The following is a 20212-nucleotide window of genomic DNA, read 5'->3' as shown; positions in this document are numbered from 1 at the left end:
TTCTTCTACATGTTCTATCAATGAGAACATCAACACGAACATCATGAAGTCCAGTGAGCATTATATGCCAAATTCAGAACACAAAATAAACATATTTCCTTTTTTAAATAGTCCTCGTAATGTCAATTTGACCTCTGGAAACTGTTCTGAGGAGGCTTCTTTCCCAGGGTTAGCCAGAGTCCATTTGTATATTTTATGTATAACTTACAGAATCCAAGAGTATACCTCAGTAGGTCTCCAGAATCTGGGGGTGACTGAGGTCAACATGGAATCTGCTGTTTGAGGGAACCTACCCATAACCAGGAAAACGCAATAGAAAATAAATTTTAAAACATGGCTCAATGGACAGTGAAAATCAGTGATGGGGAAGTGGACCATTTTTGCATCAAAAAGTTTTTCACTGCTCACTGGGTCAAGTTCACCTGCTAATGCTTTGTTAACTTGGCAGCTTTTCCACACTGGTAAGTCTTTCGGTGTTAATTATGATCAATCACCTGCTATCAACCATCCATGAGGCTACTCCACTCTCGTTCCCTTGGTGGATAAGAGACACCAGTTTTCAAACAACTACTAAATTTCTAGGAATTTTTTTTTGGTAGTAGCGTTCCTGTAAAGTCATCACATTCAGCTTGGAGAAAAGTATTTAGGAAATAACTTTTCAATACATGTTTTGATAATCTTAATGCACCCAATTCCTTCAGTAATTAACTGTTTTCTGAATATTTTCACATACTATTCTTCTCTCCTGTCAATATTTAAAGATAATATCTCTTCTAATCTTCATTTTCTGGAATGACTTGCCATATTTCTCCTCAAAAGACATGTGGTGTAGGCTAGAATCTTTACTTCAAATTATGACAGTGATTATTACACAATTTAAAAAAAAATAAGAGATGGCCCAGCTATAATATTCTACCAGGGTAAGTTTTGTAAATGTTCTGACAGGAGAAGGAATTTATGTGATAAGGATGGATAAGAAAAGCAGATGAAGTGAGATTATAAGCTGTTCAGAGTCCCTATCTTTCTGGCATATCAACTCTTAAGAACAATACTGTCTGGAACAGAATGGCGAGGAAAGGGCTGCTAAGATGTTTAATGTATTTCAGAAAATTCTGCTTGTCATCCTTGAAGATTCCTAATCAGAAACTTCTTAGCGATCCAGAATTTCCTCCTAATACTGGACTCTGAAATTATCATTCAGTAGACACAGGAGTAGGGAAGGTTATCTGCTTCTCACACCATGACATAGTCCTTAGGAGGAGGCCTAGGGTTATGCTTACCTTCCAGTGAGAAGTACTTGTAAGCACTATGGATGAGAGCTGCCCAGCTCTTGGTTTTAGATATGAAGGTGCTCTTATTACAACACAGCTAAAAGAGCATCCTCAGGGAAGTAGCTTGGGGCGAAGTGTCATGGTCTACTTTTTACGTTAATAAAACTCCAGCTTCAGGGAGCATCCATCAAGAATTCTCTGGAGTCTTTGTTGCCCCAGGGTCTCAGTATCAGTCTGCTATGCAGTGTTTCATCCACAGTAAACTTGAGAGAATAACTGAATTCACAATCAAGATATTTTTTCTCTCATATTTTACTGAACAGTGACATTTGTTATGATTTTCATTTATGATGTGTAAGCACTCAAAGATAATTAAATCAAGGAGCTAAATATTATTTGTATTCTTTCTTCATTCATATTTTTATAGAATAATTTTGGAATTACAATCTTAAAGAATAACCAGAATTTTTTTATTTTGTCTAATTCTCCAAAATTTCTGTTTTTTTTTAAAGAGGAAGCATATAATAATAGATAATTTTATAGCATTTAGAATTTTTTCATAACATTCACCAAACATTTATCGACTGCCTAAAACATGTTGGAATTATAGATATATTTGTTTAAAAATGTGACTTGCCATTCTGTGGCCTATGATCTATTTAAGAAAAGATAAGGAGTATATACAGGACCACAGGGCAACTTCTCAATCAGTAACTCAGATGATTAAACACAGTGTCAGAGAATGGTGTGCTCACCATGCATCTAGAAGGTCTTTTTGTTCCCTGAGGAATTCAGGCTGGAAACTAGTGTTTAGACTAATAGATAGTTTGAAGGACACTCTACATAGTAGAAACATTAATGAGATATTTTCACAGTACTTAGCATCTGCAATAGAAATGGAAATCCAAAATAGCTCAGTAAGCTTCTAAACATTTCCTCATTTAATCAAGAGCCAATAGTCTGATTACCAAAGTAAGTCTGTGAAAGCTTTGGCTTTTCCTGGGTCTCTGCTATTAAATTTGATAATCTGAAAATTCCAATCAGTGATCACTTTCCTGGGAAAAAATATTCATTCGAATGAAAGAAAAAACTAATTATAATGAACAGAGCTCATTATAATGAATTAGAGTTCCCATTAGAAACATATACAGAATTCAGATGTCAAGAAGTGGGAAAGGCCTGAGACTTTACTGTACTTGCCAGCTAAGAAGTTAGTGCGCCACAGTGTAATGGATGCTGTCAGAAGACAGGACATTTTAGGTCAGCAACCAGGGACAGGTTATCACCCACATGGATAGCAGAAGCCAATGTAGCAGCATTTGGAACCCCCGTGCTCACAGGGTCACACATAGAGGGCCAGATGACACTCGCTCGTGCAGTGGGCTTTGTTACTGGAGAGGAACCCTGACATTAGGGAGCCTGACTCTTTCATGACAGGCAGTAAGCAAACCTCACTTCTGCTCCAGACAAAGACATTATCTCTGCTTTCCAAAGCCATTCATTCTATGAACTTCCTCGAGAATACAACCTACAACAAAGGCAGTTGGTATCTCTGCTGATAACACAAAGACATGATAAACCCATGAAGAATTGCCTCTCAAAAGCACATTAATAGCAAATATTTATATCTAAAGTCTTCTTACAAGTCTTTCGTATGCATTAGCAGAACATGAACAACTAGCCTCTGAGGTTAAGGCTTTAGGTGGAAAAGTGAAGCCAAGAGAAATAAGCAGCTATCCCAAAGGGCGAACAACTTTCTATCGGTGAAACTAAACGGAGAGCCTGTCTTCACCACCAGGAATTACATCTAATGAACTGTCTACTGTTCTCCTCTGCTACAGATACTAATCAGACTGTCACCAGTGACTCATATAATTCATACACATCAAGCTAGAAGATGGGGCAGATAAGGCTCTACTTGAATACGGAACAGCATTATCTAATGTTTTACATTCACATGTACCTATATAATGTTTCAATTCTGAAAACATGATGCATGTTCAAGGTTTCAGGGATTCCAGCACCGTATTATCTTTAGCTCCTTTTGTAACAGGCAATCGTAGCATAACATTGGATCAATCATTAGGAAACCTGGGTTCTAGACTAACGGTAACATCACAGGAAAACAATGTTCTCCCTGTTGCTTCTGAGATTCCTTATATGTCAAGCAAAGTGATGCTCTCTAAAGTTGTTCTAACTCTACATTAAAGATGACTTTGTGTCCCTCCTGATTCCAGTATTAAATATAATTCCGTACCTCTAACAATGTTCGATACTTGGAAAGCTACAGAAAATATTAACCACTGTGTACCTAAGGGATAAAACCTTTAGAACGAACAGACATCCCCTGCTCACCCTAACTGACCACGATGCCCTCCAGCTGAACTTGGCTCCAATACAGAGTTCTTTCTCAACGGAGAGTTCCAGGCAGCGGCTAAATATTGATTAGACTTGGTCTGTGAGAGAAAAGCACTTTCTCTCCTTTTCGCAGAATACTGTAGATCAACACTTTGGAAATACTGAGCTTAACAGGATGACAGGGAAGAAACAGAACCCTTTTACCATTTATTTATTTAAAAATGGGGGAGATCCAGTGATGAATAAGACTGCTGCTCTCCTGAGGGAACTTAAAATCAAGTATGGAAGAAGACACGTAAATAATTACATGTGATGAAGTGTGTTAAATGCTATGCTATAGATATTTATAATTAGCAGGATGATCAAAAGAAGAGAGAGATCAAATATTCTTAGAGGACTTCAGAGAAGTAAAATTAGATGTGAAAAAGTTTATTAACTGGACATGAGGAAGAGAGTATTGCAAACTTGGAGAATACATGAATGTAAAGCATCACAGTGGCGAATTTGGTGTGGCTAGTATGGAGGTGACAAAGTATGTGAGGAACAAAAATGAATCCTGGTCAAAAGTAATGCCAAGACTTGTATGCCATCAAGGGAGTATTTACTCTCTCCTATAGAAAATCGCATGTAAATGGACATTTTTAGAGGCAGAGGGGCTAACGTGATCACATTTTAACTTAGAAAATTTATTCTGGCTGGAAACATGATGAAAGCTAGTTTTAAAGGGCATAAGAACAGAAGCTGGAAGCTAGTTACAGGTTATTTTAACGGTCTAGGGAAGAGATACGCAGAGTTTGATCTCGGGCAGAAATAGGAGGGATGAAGAGGAAAGGAATGGCTTGAGAAGCATTTAATTAACCTGGGTACCTAGTGGGCACTGGGCGTGGGAGGAAGAGAGGCATCTAGGATGACAAGTTTCTGTCATGAGGAACTGAGTGGTCAGAAAAATAATTAACCAGGGAAGGATAACACAGAAGGATAAAATCTGAGATCCAGAATAAGGAGGAGAAGCATGACAAACTCAGTTTTGGACATGACAATTTTAAGATACTGAGAACCATCCTAGGAGAGATATCAAATGGAAAAACTGATTTACAGACCTGGATTCTGGTAGCAGTGCTGTGCTACAGAATTGCTTAGGAAAAGCAATACTTTTTTTAAGGTTAAGAAAAGAACCAGGAACTGTATTGCCAAAAATTCCAATGCAAAGTAATACAGTTATTTCAAGAAGCAAGGAGTATTAAAGAGGAAATCAATCTTCTTCTATTAAAGAAGAAGAAAATAGTCTCTCTGGAACTTGGTAAAAACGCACCAGTGATCTTAGCCAGAGCTGTTTCTTTGGGAGTTCTTTCAGAGTTATGGCTGGAGCAGGCAGAGGACTGAATAAGAGGAGGAAAAGGTGGTCTGCGGGAGATAGGTGCAAATTAGGGTGCTTTGTGATGAGAGCAACAGAACCCAACTCCAGATAGCTTTTGTAATGAGCAGACTTATGATGTTACCTAACAGGAATTCAAAGGTTACGCAGGCTTCAGGGTTATTTAATTCAGCATTTCAGTGTAATCAGGGCATTTCTCTTTGATCCTTGCCATCTTCAGCAGGCCTCATCCTAAAACTGGTTCCTCCAGGGCTTGAAGATAGATTGTAGGTACAAGCTTCTCTATTTACATTCCAGAAAGAGACAGATGGAAGTGCACACACTATCATGGACTAAAAGACAGGTCTTTTCAGTTTTGTTAGGCAAACTTAGGAAACATGTCTATCCTGGACCGACAACAATAAGAAGGGAAAATCCAGGTGCTGTTCAACAAAATCCGTATCTGAGGATGAGTCTGGTGGAGAGCTGAACAAAATTAAGGTTCTATCAGGAAAAAACTGGGGAGGGGGGAGCAATATGGTAGGTAGGCAACCAAGAGTGTCCACAGTAGGTAGGCTGTATATATACAGCGAAGAAAGACCATTCCCACAGGCCACCAGTTAATGGGGAAAGGCATACGAGCAACTTTATAAGTTGTGCTTTTGTTTTCTGTTCTTTTTCCTATTGGTTTTTGAGATTTGAGCATGTTTCTATGCTGAAGGAATGTGCTGGGGAGGAGGAAGTTGAGGGAAGGGACAGTAAGATGTACGGAATGAAGCCTCAGAAGGGACAGGGGTCGTGGGATTAATAGCACTTGATGGAGAGATCACTGGTGAGGAGGAGGAACTGGTGGACACACGTGCTTAGGGTCTGCGGGAATGTCGGGGTGAGGCTGAAAGCATCCTGACCAGAGGGCCTTTATTCTTCCTGTAAGGTAGGAGAGAGCAGGTCATCAGGTTAGAGTGATGGAAACGGAGACGCGAAACGAGCCTGCAAGAAAAGTTCCCTTTCTTGCTGCTGCTGGCAAGCCTTGCTCCAGCCCTAAGTCAGAGCGTCCGTGGGGCGCCCTCGACCTTCCCGGGGTGCGCGCGGGCGCAGCCTGTCTCACAGCCGTGCTCCCTGGACGTTCTGGTACCATCAGCTTTAACCCCCTGCCCTTTGCCTCCCTTGCTCTCCCTCTGGCGCTTCCTGCCCACATCCGTATTCTCCAGGGTCTTCTGCCGAGACCTTCCACCCCACTGTCTCAGAGAAAGCTAAAGACTCCGCTTGAAAAGGATGAAAATAATCTTATTTTACCCAAAATAGCTTACTACAAGAGGAAAGAGTGGGGGGGAGGCTGATACTAAGAAAATATAGCCCCAAATTCCATAAGAATAACTTTTCTAATTTTTTGTCATGAATACATTATTATTTAGCACTTGAGAAATAGTACATTTATACTAAAGAATGGTAAGATATTAACACAAATTAAAATATAAAGATGAAAATGAAACTTCATTTCAAATAAAGTGTTTAGGATTTAAAGCATTAGGTAGTTATCTAATGTTTTTACTTTCCTCCTCATTGCACAACTTTGATTTATTCAAAATTAATGACAAGCCATACCAGAAACTTTCTCATTTGCCTAAAAGGTTTGTCATTAGAATAGTAACATACTTGGCTATTTTATGTAGGTTTTTCATTGGTGCAAACACTACTATGCCATATAAACAGCTAGATTTTTCAGTTACATAAAGCGTTTCTGAAATAGACAAAAGACTCAATTTTGGAGTGGGCCAAGTTTGCTTTCTTTTTTATAGGAAATGTACATAGACCTATTCTCCTTTCAGTGGTAGCATGACTACATAAATTGTGTGTGGCTGTGATTTTCGTATTTTCCCCAAATTAGAGGGAGAAATAGCCCCTCCCTCACGGCCCTCCTGCTGCCACGAAAGGGGAAAAAATGATCACAGGAGCTCTGAATACAATTTTTGTTGAGCTTGTTTTTTTTTTTCTCACCTTAAGTGACTGGATCAATAGACAGTCCGGCAGCTGAGAAAAAAAAATCATATGACTGGAATACAGCCAGAGGCAGTTTCTCTAGTGCAGCAGGAGTCCATTCTGATATTACAAAATTTAAAATAAACGGTATCTAAGGAGACACTCACTTCTCAATAAATTTACAAAGGGAAATGCAGATATTAAAAGTACTCATAATAATACTAATGTCAGAATCGCTCCTCCCAAAGGTCTCATATAATGGAACAGACTTCCCAAGGCCATGAGTGGTTTCCCACCTTTACAAGGTGTGTGTCTTCTGGGAGACTAACTAGCGTGTGAGAAGCAACCACGGGGCGCATGCTCCTCTACTGCACTGCAGGCCAAGAGGGCGGCGCACAAGCCCAGCCTTTTCACAACCAGCAGCCTGGGTGCCTGGGAAACAAAATGGACCGTCCAGCCTGACAACCAGCTGTCAGTTGCACTGCAGACGCAGTCTTCCTTCCCTGTCTGCACCAGGGATGCAGCTCCTGAAACTCAACTAGCTCTCAGAAAGGATGAGGACACTCATATGTCCAGCCTTCTTCTCCACTCTGGGAAATGTACTTATCCATTCAGGCAGCCATTTATTCAAGAGCATTTACGGAGCTCCTATGGTTGCAAAGATATCACAGGAATCAGCACATCACAAAAATCTCAGGGAGGCGGGGACTTTAAAGCTTGCTTCTGGGCCCAAGATATGCTTCTACATCTTATTCACTAGACTTTCACCAGTTTAAAAAAATTCAACTAAGTTCTTATCTTTTCTGGGAAGTCTTGACATCACTTCCTTGTCCTCCAAAGATCCTGACAGAGGTATCATCTTTCTTATATTTCTTTACGCTCTATTTTCTACTATAATTTGTAAGGTAAATGACAGTGTGAATAATCAGCACGTACTGTTTGCCCTGTGCGAGGTGTGGCACTAAGTGACGTATTTGCACAGTTTCATTTAACTCTTGCAGCGACCGTTCTCATCCACGCTGAGGGTGCCTCTTGCTGGCTACGACACTATCCCCCGTGGACACGGGAGGTCTGTGGCGCTCGCGGGGCTCCTCGTGAAACAGGCCCTTCCTCAGCTGGCTCGACACCACCCAATGCCCCAGGGCCAGCAGCTTCCTCACAGACACTGGGTCCCGCCTTTGGCGACCACACCAAAGCCTTCAGGAAAAGTTAGTGGCCCAGCTTGCCCACACTTTCCAACTCGAACTGATGATCTATCTTCCTGTGAATCCAAGGGTCCCTCAGAATCATGCCATCTTCCCTTATGTGCCTGTTTAGTTCAGTTACTTTAAAAAAAAAACACCCAATTTATTCAACTACTTTGATAAGTCTTTCTATTCATCACTCTACCATTTGAGAGCACTGAGGAAGAAACTATGAGACATTGACTATGTACTACACACACTGAATTATGTAACATTCATAATCACCACCATGAAATACAGGCTAATATCCTCATTTTATATATATAAGAGGAAACTGAGGCTCAGTGGGCAAAAGACTCCATTTAGTTTTCACAGTAGTTAAGTGTTTCTGAACAGGATTCACACCAGGACCATCTGACTCCGCAGCCTTTGCTCCCTTCACCTTTACTGTGTGTCCCTCCGCCTTCCAGCTCTGCAAAGCTCAGAATAGACTTACATGTGTTTATACAGTGAATGTAAGTTGTATGCCCTGTCCAGACTCACCATATAAAGTAGAAGTTCCTTGCAGACAGAGAACAGTCCTGTGACTCAGGGATCTATACCTAGAGCTCTGCATGCGGGGGTCAGTCCCTACATACCAATGACTCCCTAAGATTTGTAATTGTTTTTGTCCAATTTGCATGGATTTATTTGGACAAAAAGCTCTTCAGGAAAAAAGTGTCTTTTCCCAGAAATTCTTCAAGAACGCTAACTCCAGTAACCTCTATATATCATTAACAGTCTGCTTTTATGGATTCAAATTTGAAAATAATAGAGCATTTGATAAAAAGTGTAGGATATTAAATTCAAAGGCCTAATTTCACAAGCACTGGAAATGATACCCCTGTACTTCCTATAATGAGAAACACACTGTTTGCTCAGATGTGCTATAAAGATATGGCGAATTAACATTGCATAGGCACTTGTATACAAAACATGACTTGATATCTCCCTGAACAGAAAAGGAATTCATTTTCTAAATTTGCATGTATTTAATATTGAAAGTTCTACGCTATACTTGCATATGCGCCTAATGTGTATAGATATAACCTCTATAGCATGTGCACACTTCCATATGTACATAATAATGATAAATGGGACTATTCCAAAGGATATGCCTATTTGAAATTTACATCTAATTTTTTTTAATGATCTTAAGTGGACAGTTATAACATTTTTTTGCTGCTATGAAAAATGATTTTAAGAATATTTCCACGATGTGTATTCATCAGACAGCTTAAAATGTTGTTAATAAGCAATTAAAGTATCTTTGGTATTCAGATGCTGAATCCATTTGCTGAAGATATCCCCATCTTAATGTGTTAGAATGTGCATTATATTTCCCTCATTCTTATTCTAGGAACTATGCCAAAATTCTTTCTCCAAAGGGGAAAAATGTAAGAGGCATAAATATTGTCTTGAAACAGAATAAAACCTTTGCCGAGGGACAAAAACAATTCTGTAAAAATTGAGGCTAACTTTTTAATCTTTAGCAATCTGAACATCTACATTTAATCTTATTAAAATCATAATTACTTGTATTATAGTGAGATAGGATTTTTGGATAAAAGAAAAAAATATGGTTTAAAAAAACCTACAATGGACACAGATATAAATAAGCAGTACTAGATTTTCATCACATAAATTATCTGAAAAATTCACATTCTCAGAAACTTTTTTCTATTTAAGTGTTATTCTCAATGGAATGTTCTACAATTATTCTTATAATGGGAACATTTCATAGTATTATCATTTTCAGGGAGGAAAATCCCCACAAAATTCAAGTTTGAATGACTTAAAACGTAGTGTTAAATATTTGTCCACTTTAATCCTATCATAAAAAAGTCAGTCCCAGTATAATGAACCACTTATTATTTATTTATTTCAAATGCAATTTATTAAAAATGCACTCACTGCCTGAAGGCCTTTGGGTAAACACATGAAAACACAAAAGTACATGAATTAAATTTATCAACGGCCCAACTCCTCATTAAAAAGAATAATGGGTTGAAACAATGACACACCAAAAAGCTATATTCTGTATTTTATGTATATATAATTTAATGATGGTATGTTGTTCACTATATGATCTCTACTGAGATTGATATAAGGATTTAGTTCGGTTCTGACTTTTAAATTTTTTTGGTTGAGGAAGGCTGAGAAAGAATTTGTATCTATTCAAGTAATGAAGTGACTGTTAGCTATGGAAAAGCTACTATGGGGCTTTTCTGGTACACAGAAAGGTCTTTTGGAATTTTAAACGGAGGCCAGATCCTGAAAATTTAACAGTTTCCTTAGCTAACTAGTATAATACTTTCTCTTCTCCCACTATCTGACTTTGAGTTCATTGTGCATTCTAGTAACAGGATGAAAATACATGGCATCTACAGAAAGGGCCTAGTTTGTTAGTAAACAGTGTATGTTGAAGCCTCATAGGACTTAAGAATTCATAGAACCCCATCTGCCCCAAATATCTTCTCTGCTGATTATATATGACACTTCAATTGCCAAATGTCAGCCTAAAAAAGTAAACACAGGGGAAATTGAAATAGGTGACTATGGATTGTAAATATCACACAGGATAGGAGGGAAGATGGTGGGCGAGCCTTTTCCATTGGCAAAAGCGTACAGATGAATTCATCAAATTTATCAGATTGTCTGGCTTTCACACTGGAAAGCAACAATTAACATCCTGAGGGAACTGAATAGGTAGATTTGAGCTGGAATGACATGCAGGTGATGGAAGAACCTTTAGCACTGTGTTGGGGGCTTCTAACAGAAAACAGTGGGAAAAGGTACCTGAAGTGGGAAAAAAGGAAAAGCAAAAGGAAAGAAAAGTGTCCAAGAGTATCTCTTCCTGCTTCCCAGTTTTGCTCAAGGCTAGCTCTGATCTATTGCCAGATTGGTCTACTCCCATAATATTTTTTACTTTCTTTAAGTAAGAAATGTCACATTGGGACTTCCCCGGCGGTGCAGTGGATAAGAATCTGCCTGCCAATGCAGGGGACACAGGTTCAATCCCCGGTCCGGGAAGATCCCACAGGCCATGGAGCAGCTAAGCCCGTGCGCCACAACTACTGAGCCCATGTGCCACAACTACTGAGCCTGCGCTCTAGAGCCCGCGAGCCGCAACTACTGAACCCGCGTGCCACAACTACCGAGCCTGTGCTCTAGAGCCCGCAAGCCACAACTACTGAGCCCACGCGCCTAGAGCCCGTGCTCTGCAACAAGAGAAGCCACCGCAATGAGAAGCCCATGCACCGCAACGAAGAGTAGCCCCCGCTCGCCGCAGCTAGAGAAAGCCCGCGTACAGCAATGAAGACCCAACACAACCAAAAAAAATAAAATTAAATCCAAAAAAAGTCACATTATTATTAAGAAATACTAATATTAACATATCTTTAAAACAATTTTGATGGCACCTGACAATTATTATCCAGTGATTATAGGTCACAAAAGCATTGTACTCATAGACTGGCTGGGTCTATAAAGAGAAACCTGCTTCTATATGAAAGAAGCAAAGAAAACTTAGTATTGGGTTGGCCAAAAGGTTTGTTCGGGGTTTTCCATTAAGACATTACTGAAAACCCTGAACGAACCTTTTGGCCAACCGGATATTACTCCAAATGTTGCTTGTGATAAAGGGGATAATGAAATTGAACCCTGATTTAGAATAACAGAGCTCTGATTTAGAATCTCACACCTCTCCATGACCAGGCTCCCAGCTGCTCTCCAATGGTACCTTTTACCGCTTGCCTCCTGGCTTACTCTGATATGGGACACCAAGACACCAACCTTGCTGTTCCTCAAACACAACTAGCCTCAGGGCCTTTGCATGTGCTCATCCTCTTCATCTACTCTCCTCCCTGTGTGACTGGCTCCCTCCTTTCCTTCAGATCTCCATTCAAATGCCATTTATTAGTGACGCCCTCCTGGACCACTCCAGCACTCTCATCCCACTTATCCTGTTTTATTTTCTTCCAGAGCACACACTGGTACCTGTCATACTATGTATTTAATTTTTTATTTCCTTACTTCATGACTTTTTGTGTCAATTGACGATCATATTCCCAATGTTTATACAGCTACAAGTTCACAGTCACTGTTTAGTAAAGATGTATTGAACCAAAGAATGGAAGATACCACCACCCTATTGTACAACTCAGAAACCCGGGTGTATTTTACTTTTTATCCTCTCTTTAAATGCCCATATCGAATCAATAACAAAGTCCCAATGACTGTACTTCTGAAAGAGTACTTTGCCTCTCTCCACTGTCACTTCCTAGATCAAAGCCCCATCACATCCTGACTGGATTAATGCGACAGCTTTTAACTGGCAGTAACAGCTTCTAACTACCTACCTGAGGTCTAGCTTCAGTACATTTGCTTTAATAATGCAGTTAAGTGATATCTCTAAAATACTAATCTGACCATCTAATTCTCTGCTTAAAATTTTGCATTGTTTCTCATTTCCTTCAGATAAGATCCAAACACTCACATGCTTGATTTTTTTTTTTTTTTAATCTTCAGCCTCATCCTTCTCTGACTTCTTTGTCCATTCCAATTATCTGATTAGAGACACTTTCTCCAAGAAGTCTTTACCAGTCTCCCTAAACTGCATTAGGTGCCCTAGCTAGGGATCATTCTAAAATACAACACATTTTCTTTCATGTTGAACTTGTCATACTGTATTCTATTTGCTTCTTTAATCACACCATTGCTACTAATTTGGGCCATGAAGTCCAAGAGCATTACTGGGCCTCCAGGGCCTGCATCTCAGATGTCACCTTAATCCTGCATTGGACATTTCGGTGCAGTTACAAAAAAAAGGTTTGTTTGCCTGGGGTGTCTTGAATTGGTCAGCAGCGGTCCTGAAATAGTTGATGACATCTGGATAATAAAATTATGTAGCTGTACATAGACTGGACAAGCACGAACTCCTTCAGCAATTCTGTACTGAGGGCTAACTACCTGCCAAGCACTCTTTTAGGTGCTGGAGAGAGTGGTGAACAAGATAGATAAGGTCCCTGGTCTCCCAGATTACACAGTAGTTAGGGAGACAGACAATGAACAAGTACAGGTATCAATAAACATGATAATTTATGACAGCAAGAACTGTTATAAAGATACTAAGACAGGATGTGGTGGTAGAGAGTACCTGAGAGGGGAGTGTTTTTATAGAATAGACAAGAAAGGCTTTTCCTCCCCAATGCAAGAATGGATTTTGCTGTGAGTAACAGTATGGACCCACACATGCAAGGAAGAAGAGGTTTCCTGGAAGAGGTCCTTTGGTGGGCGTGATTTTGGCGTGTTTCAGGGACAGAGAAAGTGGTGTGATTGGAATGCCGAGACTTGAGGCAAGGGGCCAGATTATATGCACCTCTAGAGCCACTGTGAGTGAGGATAATCTTATTTTAAGTTGAATGGGAAACCATCAGAGAATAGCCACCACTTACAAGACCAAAGTTAATCTACACAGAGCCCAGTGTATCTCACAACTAATTCAGTGATTCACGCAGCACACATATTTGATACTACTTTGTTTCAGTAACTCACAAATCATTATAATTAGGAGGCTAGTGAAGACACTGCACTCTCCACCTCCCTTTTCTTCCTTTCCTTCTTTTTATTCGGTAAGCTCCAAAATAACTAGCCCTGGGGGGAGATAAAGTGATGAATGACCTCATTCAGCTCAAAGAAACAACAACAAAAAATCCCCAACTGAATGGTTCACTGCAAACAGCAAAATGGTCATTGTTTAGTGGATGAGGTTTCCTCTCTTTAGTATCCAGGCAATGACTAATGATTTTCCTGAAAAGCTCCCACTTTTAAAAGAATGAATAAGCCCCAAAGGCCTCAGAGAGATAAGTATTACTTTCCTCCTGGTAGCTCAGCTAGTGACTGAGAGGGAAAAAGAAACTGGACAATATTTCAAAGCCAAGACCTCTGTACGTAATAGTAGATACCGCACTTCTATATTCCTAAATCGTTTGATACCCAAACGTGTTTTCTGTTTGTTTGTTTTTTACGGCATTCTATGTATTTTCTGCCTTATCCCAAACTCGCTCATCTGAAGTGGGTTTCCCTGAGTACGTTTCTGGGTGCCCTCACATCAGCATAACTGGATTTCCTGCGCTTCAAAGAGGAAAGCCACCTCCGTGACCCGACCCGCTGCTCAGACTCCTGGGAAACTGGATCATCAGTGGCCCTACTGCACAAATATGTGTTGTACCATGCTTGGTATTTATTTGCATAGTTTTACTTTCTAGGGACAACTTTCAAACAACAGTAACAACAACAAACTACTCCAAAATAATTGCTTGCCTTTTTGAAGCAAAATAGCACATTGATCGCTAACGGAAGGTTCAGTGCATTCCTTTCATTCTCTCCTCTCTATAAGGAAAAATGTCAGGGGTTAATATATTTGTGCCCCACTGAGAATTAAAGAGGAAACACAGTGCTCAGCGTCTGTAACGAGGCCACGCGTTTAACGTAGGAAGGTCATGCCAGGTCACATATAATAGACGTGGCAACATCATTCTCCACGGCAGCCAAAGGGGGCTCAACTCGATGGCGGCACGACTTTGAGAAATACTTACTGTTGATGTGAAAGGAAACAGGGCTAGAGCATTCTGGTTGATGGAAGCCATAAATCAGATTTCCCCACAAAGGAGTAGACAGCAAAAATGCTCTTCTCACAAACTGTGTCACCTCAAAGTTCAAGGACTGGGACGAAGAGACGGCAATATCTTGTCATGGCAGTGGAATACGATGCCGAGCTTTCATACAGTGCAATTGGTTTTAGTTCGTGGGAGAAATTATCAGATAAAATGACCCAAACGTTGGTACTAGAGGTATTTTTTTTTAAAGTTATAGAGAGGCAAAATACCTAAATGGAGCATACTTCCACATATTTTAATTAATCAGCTAAAAATTAACATGGGCTATTTATAATATTAATCTTGTTAACAACCTCAGTTCTTACGGGTTCCAAATCTATTTTGGAAAAAACAACTTGATTTGAAATTTTTAGAGGTAACAGATGTAAATAAACACCTTCAGCACTCAGGATAAAAACTGAATATATTGCATTTAAAAAAATAACCATTAATATAAATTAGAATTTGTACGGGAATCTTTACAGTGTTTCACACCTTGCAAAAACCCTTTACTACATACACTGTATTATAAGATGAAAATCCTAGCAAATAAATATAGCATATTAACTATTTAAAGAAAATAGGGCTGATCTAAAAAGGTAATTCACAAAAGAAGACGTAAATGGCCATTAAGTATACACAACAGGTTTAATATCAGCAGCAAGCAAAGAAATGGGTGAAGAAATTGTATCAAGCCTTTTTCTTTTTAATAAATTGTAAAGATTAAGAAGAATCACTTGCTGTTATACTGAGGTTGGCAGGAATCTAAAAATTTCTTAGGAGTGTGATAATTTCAAACACTGCTTATGGGCATTTGCATTACTAATTGCCTTTCTGGAGGGAAATTTGCCAATATATACTAAGTAATTAATCTTGAAGAGATAACTATAAAGAAATGCAAAACATTGGCACAAAGATATATCAAAATACTGTTTTTAGTAGTGAACTTTTGGAAACAAAGTATCCCACAAGAAAGGATTAATTTAGACACTGATGTTATAGTTGTAGTAACAAAATGCAACACAGCCATTAAATGCAATACTGTATTTTGATGGATGTGGGTGGCAACATTTTCATTCTCAATCCCAAAGTTTCCCTCCAGGAAATTTAGTTAGCTGACACTCCTGACTCCTCTTCATCTTGGCACATTTCCTTATCATAAAGAAACGGCTGACTTTGATCAGTGAATTCGGGGAACAGGAAAAGGGTATAAAGAACCCTGCCTTTTCCTCTTGGGAATGAGTTTTCCTGCAGGTAGCATTAGCTCTCCTTTACTCCTCTAGTATTTAAAATTGTCTGCACAGCAGTGCTGGAGAGGAAGACCTACATCAGATCAGGACCATCTGTTCCTGGATGGATAAGCTGTTTAACTTGGGGTTCAGTATTAATATGGCCCTTTGACGGAATTTATTAAGCCACATGTGCCAACCTAGTCTTCATTGCACTAAAGATGAAATTTTGGCCCCATTCTACCCACACTTTTGTCTTACATCACAGATGGTTAGAACTCCGGCAAGAAAGAGAATTGCCCTCACCCCACCCCTGTCAACACAAGAGGATAACAGAAGGATGTTTTAACTCATACAAGTGTTCACAACGCACTGTTAAGTTAAAAAAACAACAAAAGATACAAAAAACATAGAATAAAAGGCCTTAGGCAAAAATTTTTTTAACATCTTTATTGGAGTATAATTGCTTTACAGAGTTGTGTTAGTTTCTGCTGTATAACAAAGTGAATCAGCTATACATATACATATGTTCCCATATCCCCTCCTTCTTGCAATTCCCTCCCACCTTCCCTATCCCACCCCTCTAGGTGGTCACAAAGCACTAAGTTGATCTCCCTGTGCTATGCGGCTGCTTCCCACTAGCTAACTATTTTACATTTGGTAGTGTATATATATCCATGCCACTCTCTCACTTCGTCCCAGCTTACCCTTCCCCCTCCCCGTGTCCTCAAGTCCATTCTCTACATCTGTGTCTTTATTCCCATCTTGCCCCTAGGTTCTTCATGACCTTTTTTTATTTTTTTAGATTCCATGTATATGTGTTAGCATACGGTATTTGTTTTTCTCTTTCTGACTTACTTCACTCTGTATGACAGACTCTAGGTCCATCCATCTCACTACAAATACCTCCATTTCATTTCTTTTTATGGCTGAGTAATATTCCATTGTATATATGTGCCAGATCTTCTTTATCCATTCATCTGATGATGGACACTTAGGTTGCTTCCATGTCCTGGCTATTGTAAATAGTGCTGCAGTGAACATTGTGGTACATGACTCTTTTTGAATGATGGTTTTCTCAGGGTATATGCCCAGGAGTGGGATTGCTGGGTCACACGGTAATTCTATTTTTAGCTTTTTAAGGAACCTCCATACTGTTCTCCATAGGGGCTGTATCAATTTACATTCCCACCAACAGTGCAAGAGGGTTCCCTTTTCTCCACACCCTCTCCAGCATTTATTGTTTGTAGATTTTTTGATGATGGGTCAGAATAGGCAAAATATTTTAACAATACTTCTCTCTGATTATAGATTGATGAGTGCTTCACATTTAACTTCCTGTATTTTAGTTTGTAGTTTTTTCCAAGTTTTCTGCAATTTGTTTGTGTTATTCTTCTATTTAGATTTAAAATGTTACTTTGGTGAGTTTTTGCAGAATTCAGGAATCTCCTTCTCAAGAGGTTATTACACATGAGAAGAGAAACTTGCCTTTGTGAGATGACAGCCCTGATTCTATATGAAGACAAGGTAACAAGTTACATCAACTCTCTAGTCCATCCATCCCAGAATTAGGACCAGTCACCACATATCTGATGACCTGTTGGTGAGAAGGATATCATTACTGGATTTTTATTTTTTTATTTTTTAACTAATTTATTTATTTATTTATTTTTGGCTAAGTTCAGTCTTTGTTGCTGTGCACAGGCTTTCTCTAGTTGCAGCAAGCAGGGGCTACTCTTCATTGCGGTGTGTGGGCTTCTCATTGCAGTGGCTTCTCTTGTTGCGGAGCACGGGCTCTAGGCGTGGGGGCTTCAGTAGTTGTGGCTCGTGGGCTCAATAGTTGTGGCTCGCGGGCTCTACAGTGCAGGCTCAGTAGTTGTGGTGCATGGGCTTAGTTGCTCCATGGCATGCAGGATCTTCCCGGACCAGGGCTTGAACCTGTGTCCCCCTGCATTGGCAGGCAGATTCTTAACCACTGTGCTGCCAGGGAAGTCCTCATTACTGGATTTTTAAATTGCTTTCTCTGACAATTTTACCACAGGAAAACTGAACACCTATGTGAACTTTTAATTTTTTAATCTATTCAATATCTGACCAGAACTATGGGATATGATGGCTTTGTGGTCAGATTTATCCAAGGTCTCTTCCCTTTGCATATTTAGCTATTCAGAGGTTCAGTGCAATTCTTCAGATTTGTGTTAAAACGTAGACATTCCTCTCCAAAAAGCCATTCTTTACAAATACATTTTGTTCATTAGTGACTTGAAAAGACTGAATTTTAGCATATTTTCTTTCATGAATGTATCCGTGAAACTTTATAGCCTGGTCATAACTCCATACTGGAAAATCCTAAGCAACTCCCCATGAAGAGTTTTTCCCTATTCTGCTCAAGCTAGCCCAGCTCTGTCTGGTAATAAACTCTCGGAAATGTGTAAATGTGCACAGAACAAATTTAAATTTCAGTAACCCCGGGTACACACATGTCAAAAACAAATGACAAGCATGTAAGAGCATAATTAGCCAAGTTTAAAAACAACACATGTAAAAAGCTTTACGCTTTCAAACAACTGCCACAGTTTATGATATAGTCAAACCAACTTCACAATTTGTTGAAGAATGTTTCCATTTGCTGCTGCATGACTTCAGAATTACATTCACACTCCTAGTGCTACGCTCCTCCAACATGTTTAGCTGTGAGGAATGAAGAGCAATGTAACGTGCTTGTTTCCATAATATTCTTGTCCATAGAAATCGGGATTTAAACTTTAAAAGACTTAAACATATTGCGTGGTAATGTCTACAACTGAAATAGACTCTTAGGAGGCTTCTTTATTGGAATCATAGAGTTTTATATTTGTAGCCAGTATCCAGTCTCTTAACATGCTCCAGAAGGAGAGCTGATACCTTTCTGGCCTATATTATATACGAGCACTACCAATGCATAGGCACTCAGATGTACATTTATTAAGAAACTTTGGCAATTAGATGAGTCTCTCTCCCTTCAACAAAGTAGGTTTCTGAGCTAAAGCCCCAAGCATAGAACAGCTCCAGAGCACAAGTCCAGGGGGACCCACTGACAAACTATGAGGTGGATGGTATCCCCACAGCATCATTCCTGTCTCTTCTCTAGGTCTACCAGATGTCAGACGTAGCCCAAAAGGGCAGAAAGCTTATAGTTCAAAACTAGCACAGCCTAAGGCCAGAAGAGCAAACTACGGTGGTGAGGGGAATCAGATATATCTAAAGGGGTCTTGGTATATTAAAGAGTGATTGAAAGTTCCACCCTTCCTGTCGGCATTATAAGCTCAGATCTAATTTGAAATAGAATTATCAGTAGACGTGCACAGCATTAAATAATGCACATGGTCAGAAGAAGCAAGGACAAGAGGGAAAAAGAGAACAGAGACTGTTACTCTATGTTGACTACGGTTTCGGGCAGTGTACACTTTGTTCTTATAACAACAGCCTTATGGCAACTTTATTTAAATAAAGGTTTTGTGGCTTAAGTACAATGGAAATAGCAAAGTTATCAAGCAATGTAAAGACAGAAAATGTGAAGGAAGGAAGGGAGGGAGGGAAGGGACAACAAATGGAATAAAACAAATTCTATCCCTACGCCAGCAAGCCGGTAGGTTTACCTGGCATTAATGTGAGCCCAGATTGGCTGAAGGAGTTAAGCCCTGTCTTTTCCTTCTTCTTTTCAATTCCAGGAACCGAAAAAAATTTGAACATCCCAAAATGATGCAAATGATGCTTCCTGCTAATGGGAATATGCTCACTTGTTCAAGTTTCCTTTGCTGAAATACTCTCAGACATTTATTTCAATATACATTTAATAGCAGATAGCAAGGGAAGAAACAGTAACTCTCACTTCATTTTTGCATTAGATTTTGCCATGGGGCCTGACGTTTGAGGTTAAAAGAGCAATAAAACACAAGGACTATCATTCATTCCTGCTGAAAACAAGGCTAATCGGGGATCAAAGTCTGGAAAATGAAAAAGACTGTTTGATTAATTTATATAGTCCCAGTATTTTCTAAAGGGCATTAAAGTGCTCAGCACCTTCATAGTATGTCCTTTTTTATATCTAAATCCATGCAGGTAGATTTTTCTTAAGAAAATTTAGTTCCCCAAGAAA

The sequence above is a fragment of the Balaenoptera acutorostrata genome, chromosome 21 (assembly GCF_949987535.1).
Source record: "Balaenoptera acutorostrata chromosome 21, mBalAcu1.1, whole genome shotgun sequence".
Lineage (NCBI taxonomy): Eukaryota > Metazoa > Chordata > Mammalia > Artiodactyla > Balaenopteridae > Balaenoptera > Balaenoptera acutorostrata.
Note: the sequence above shows the minus strand (reverse complement) of the source record.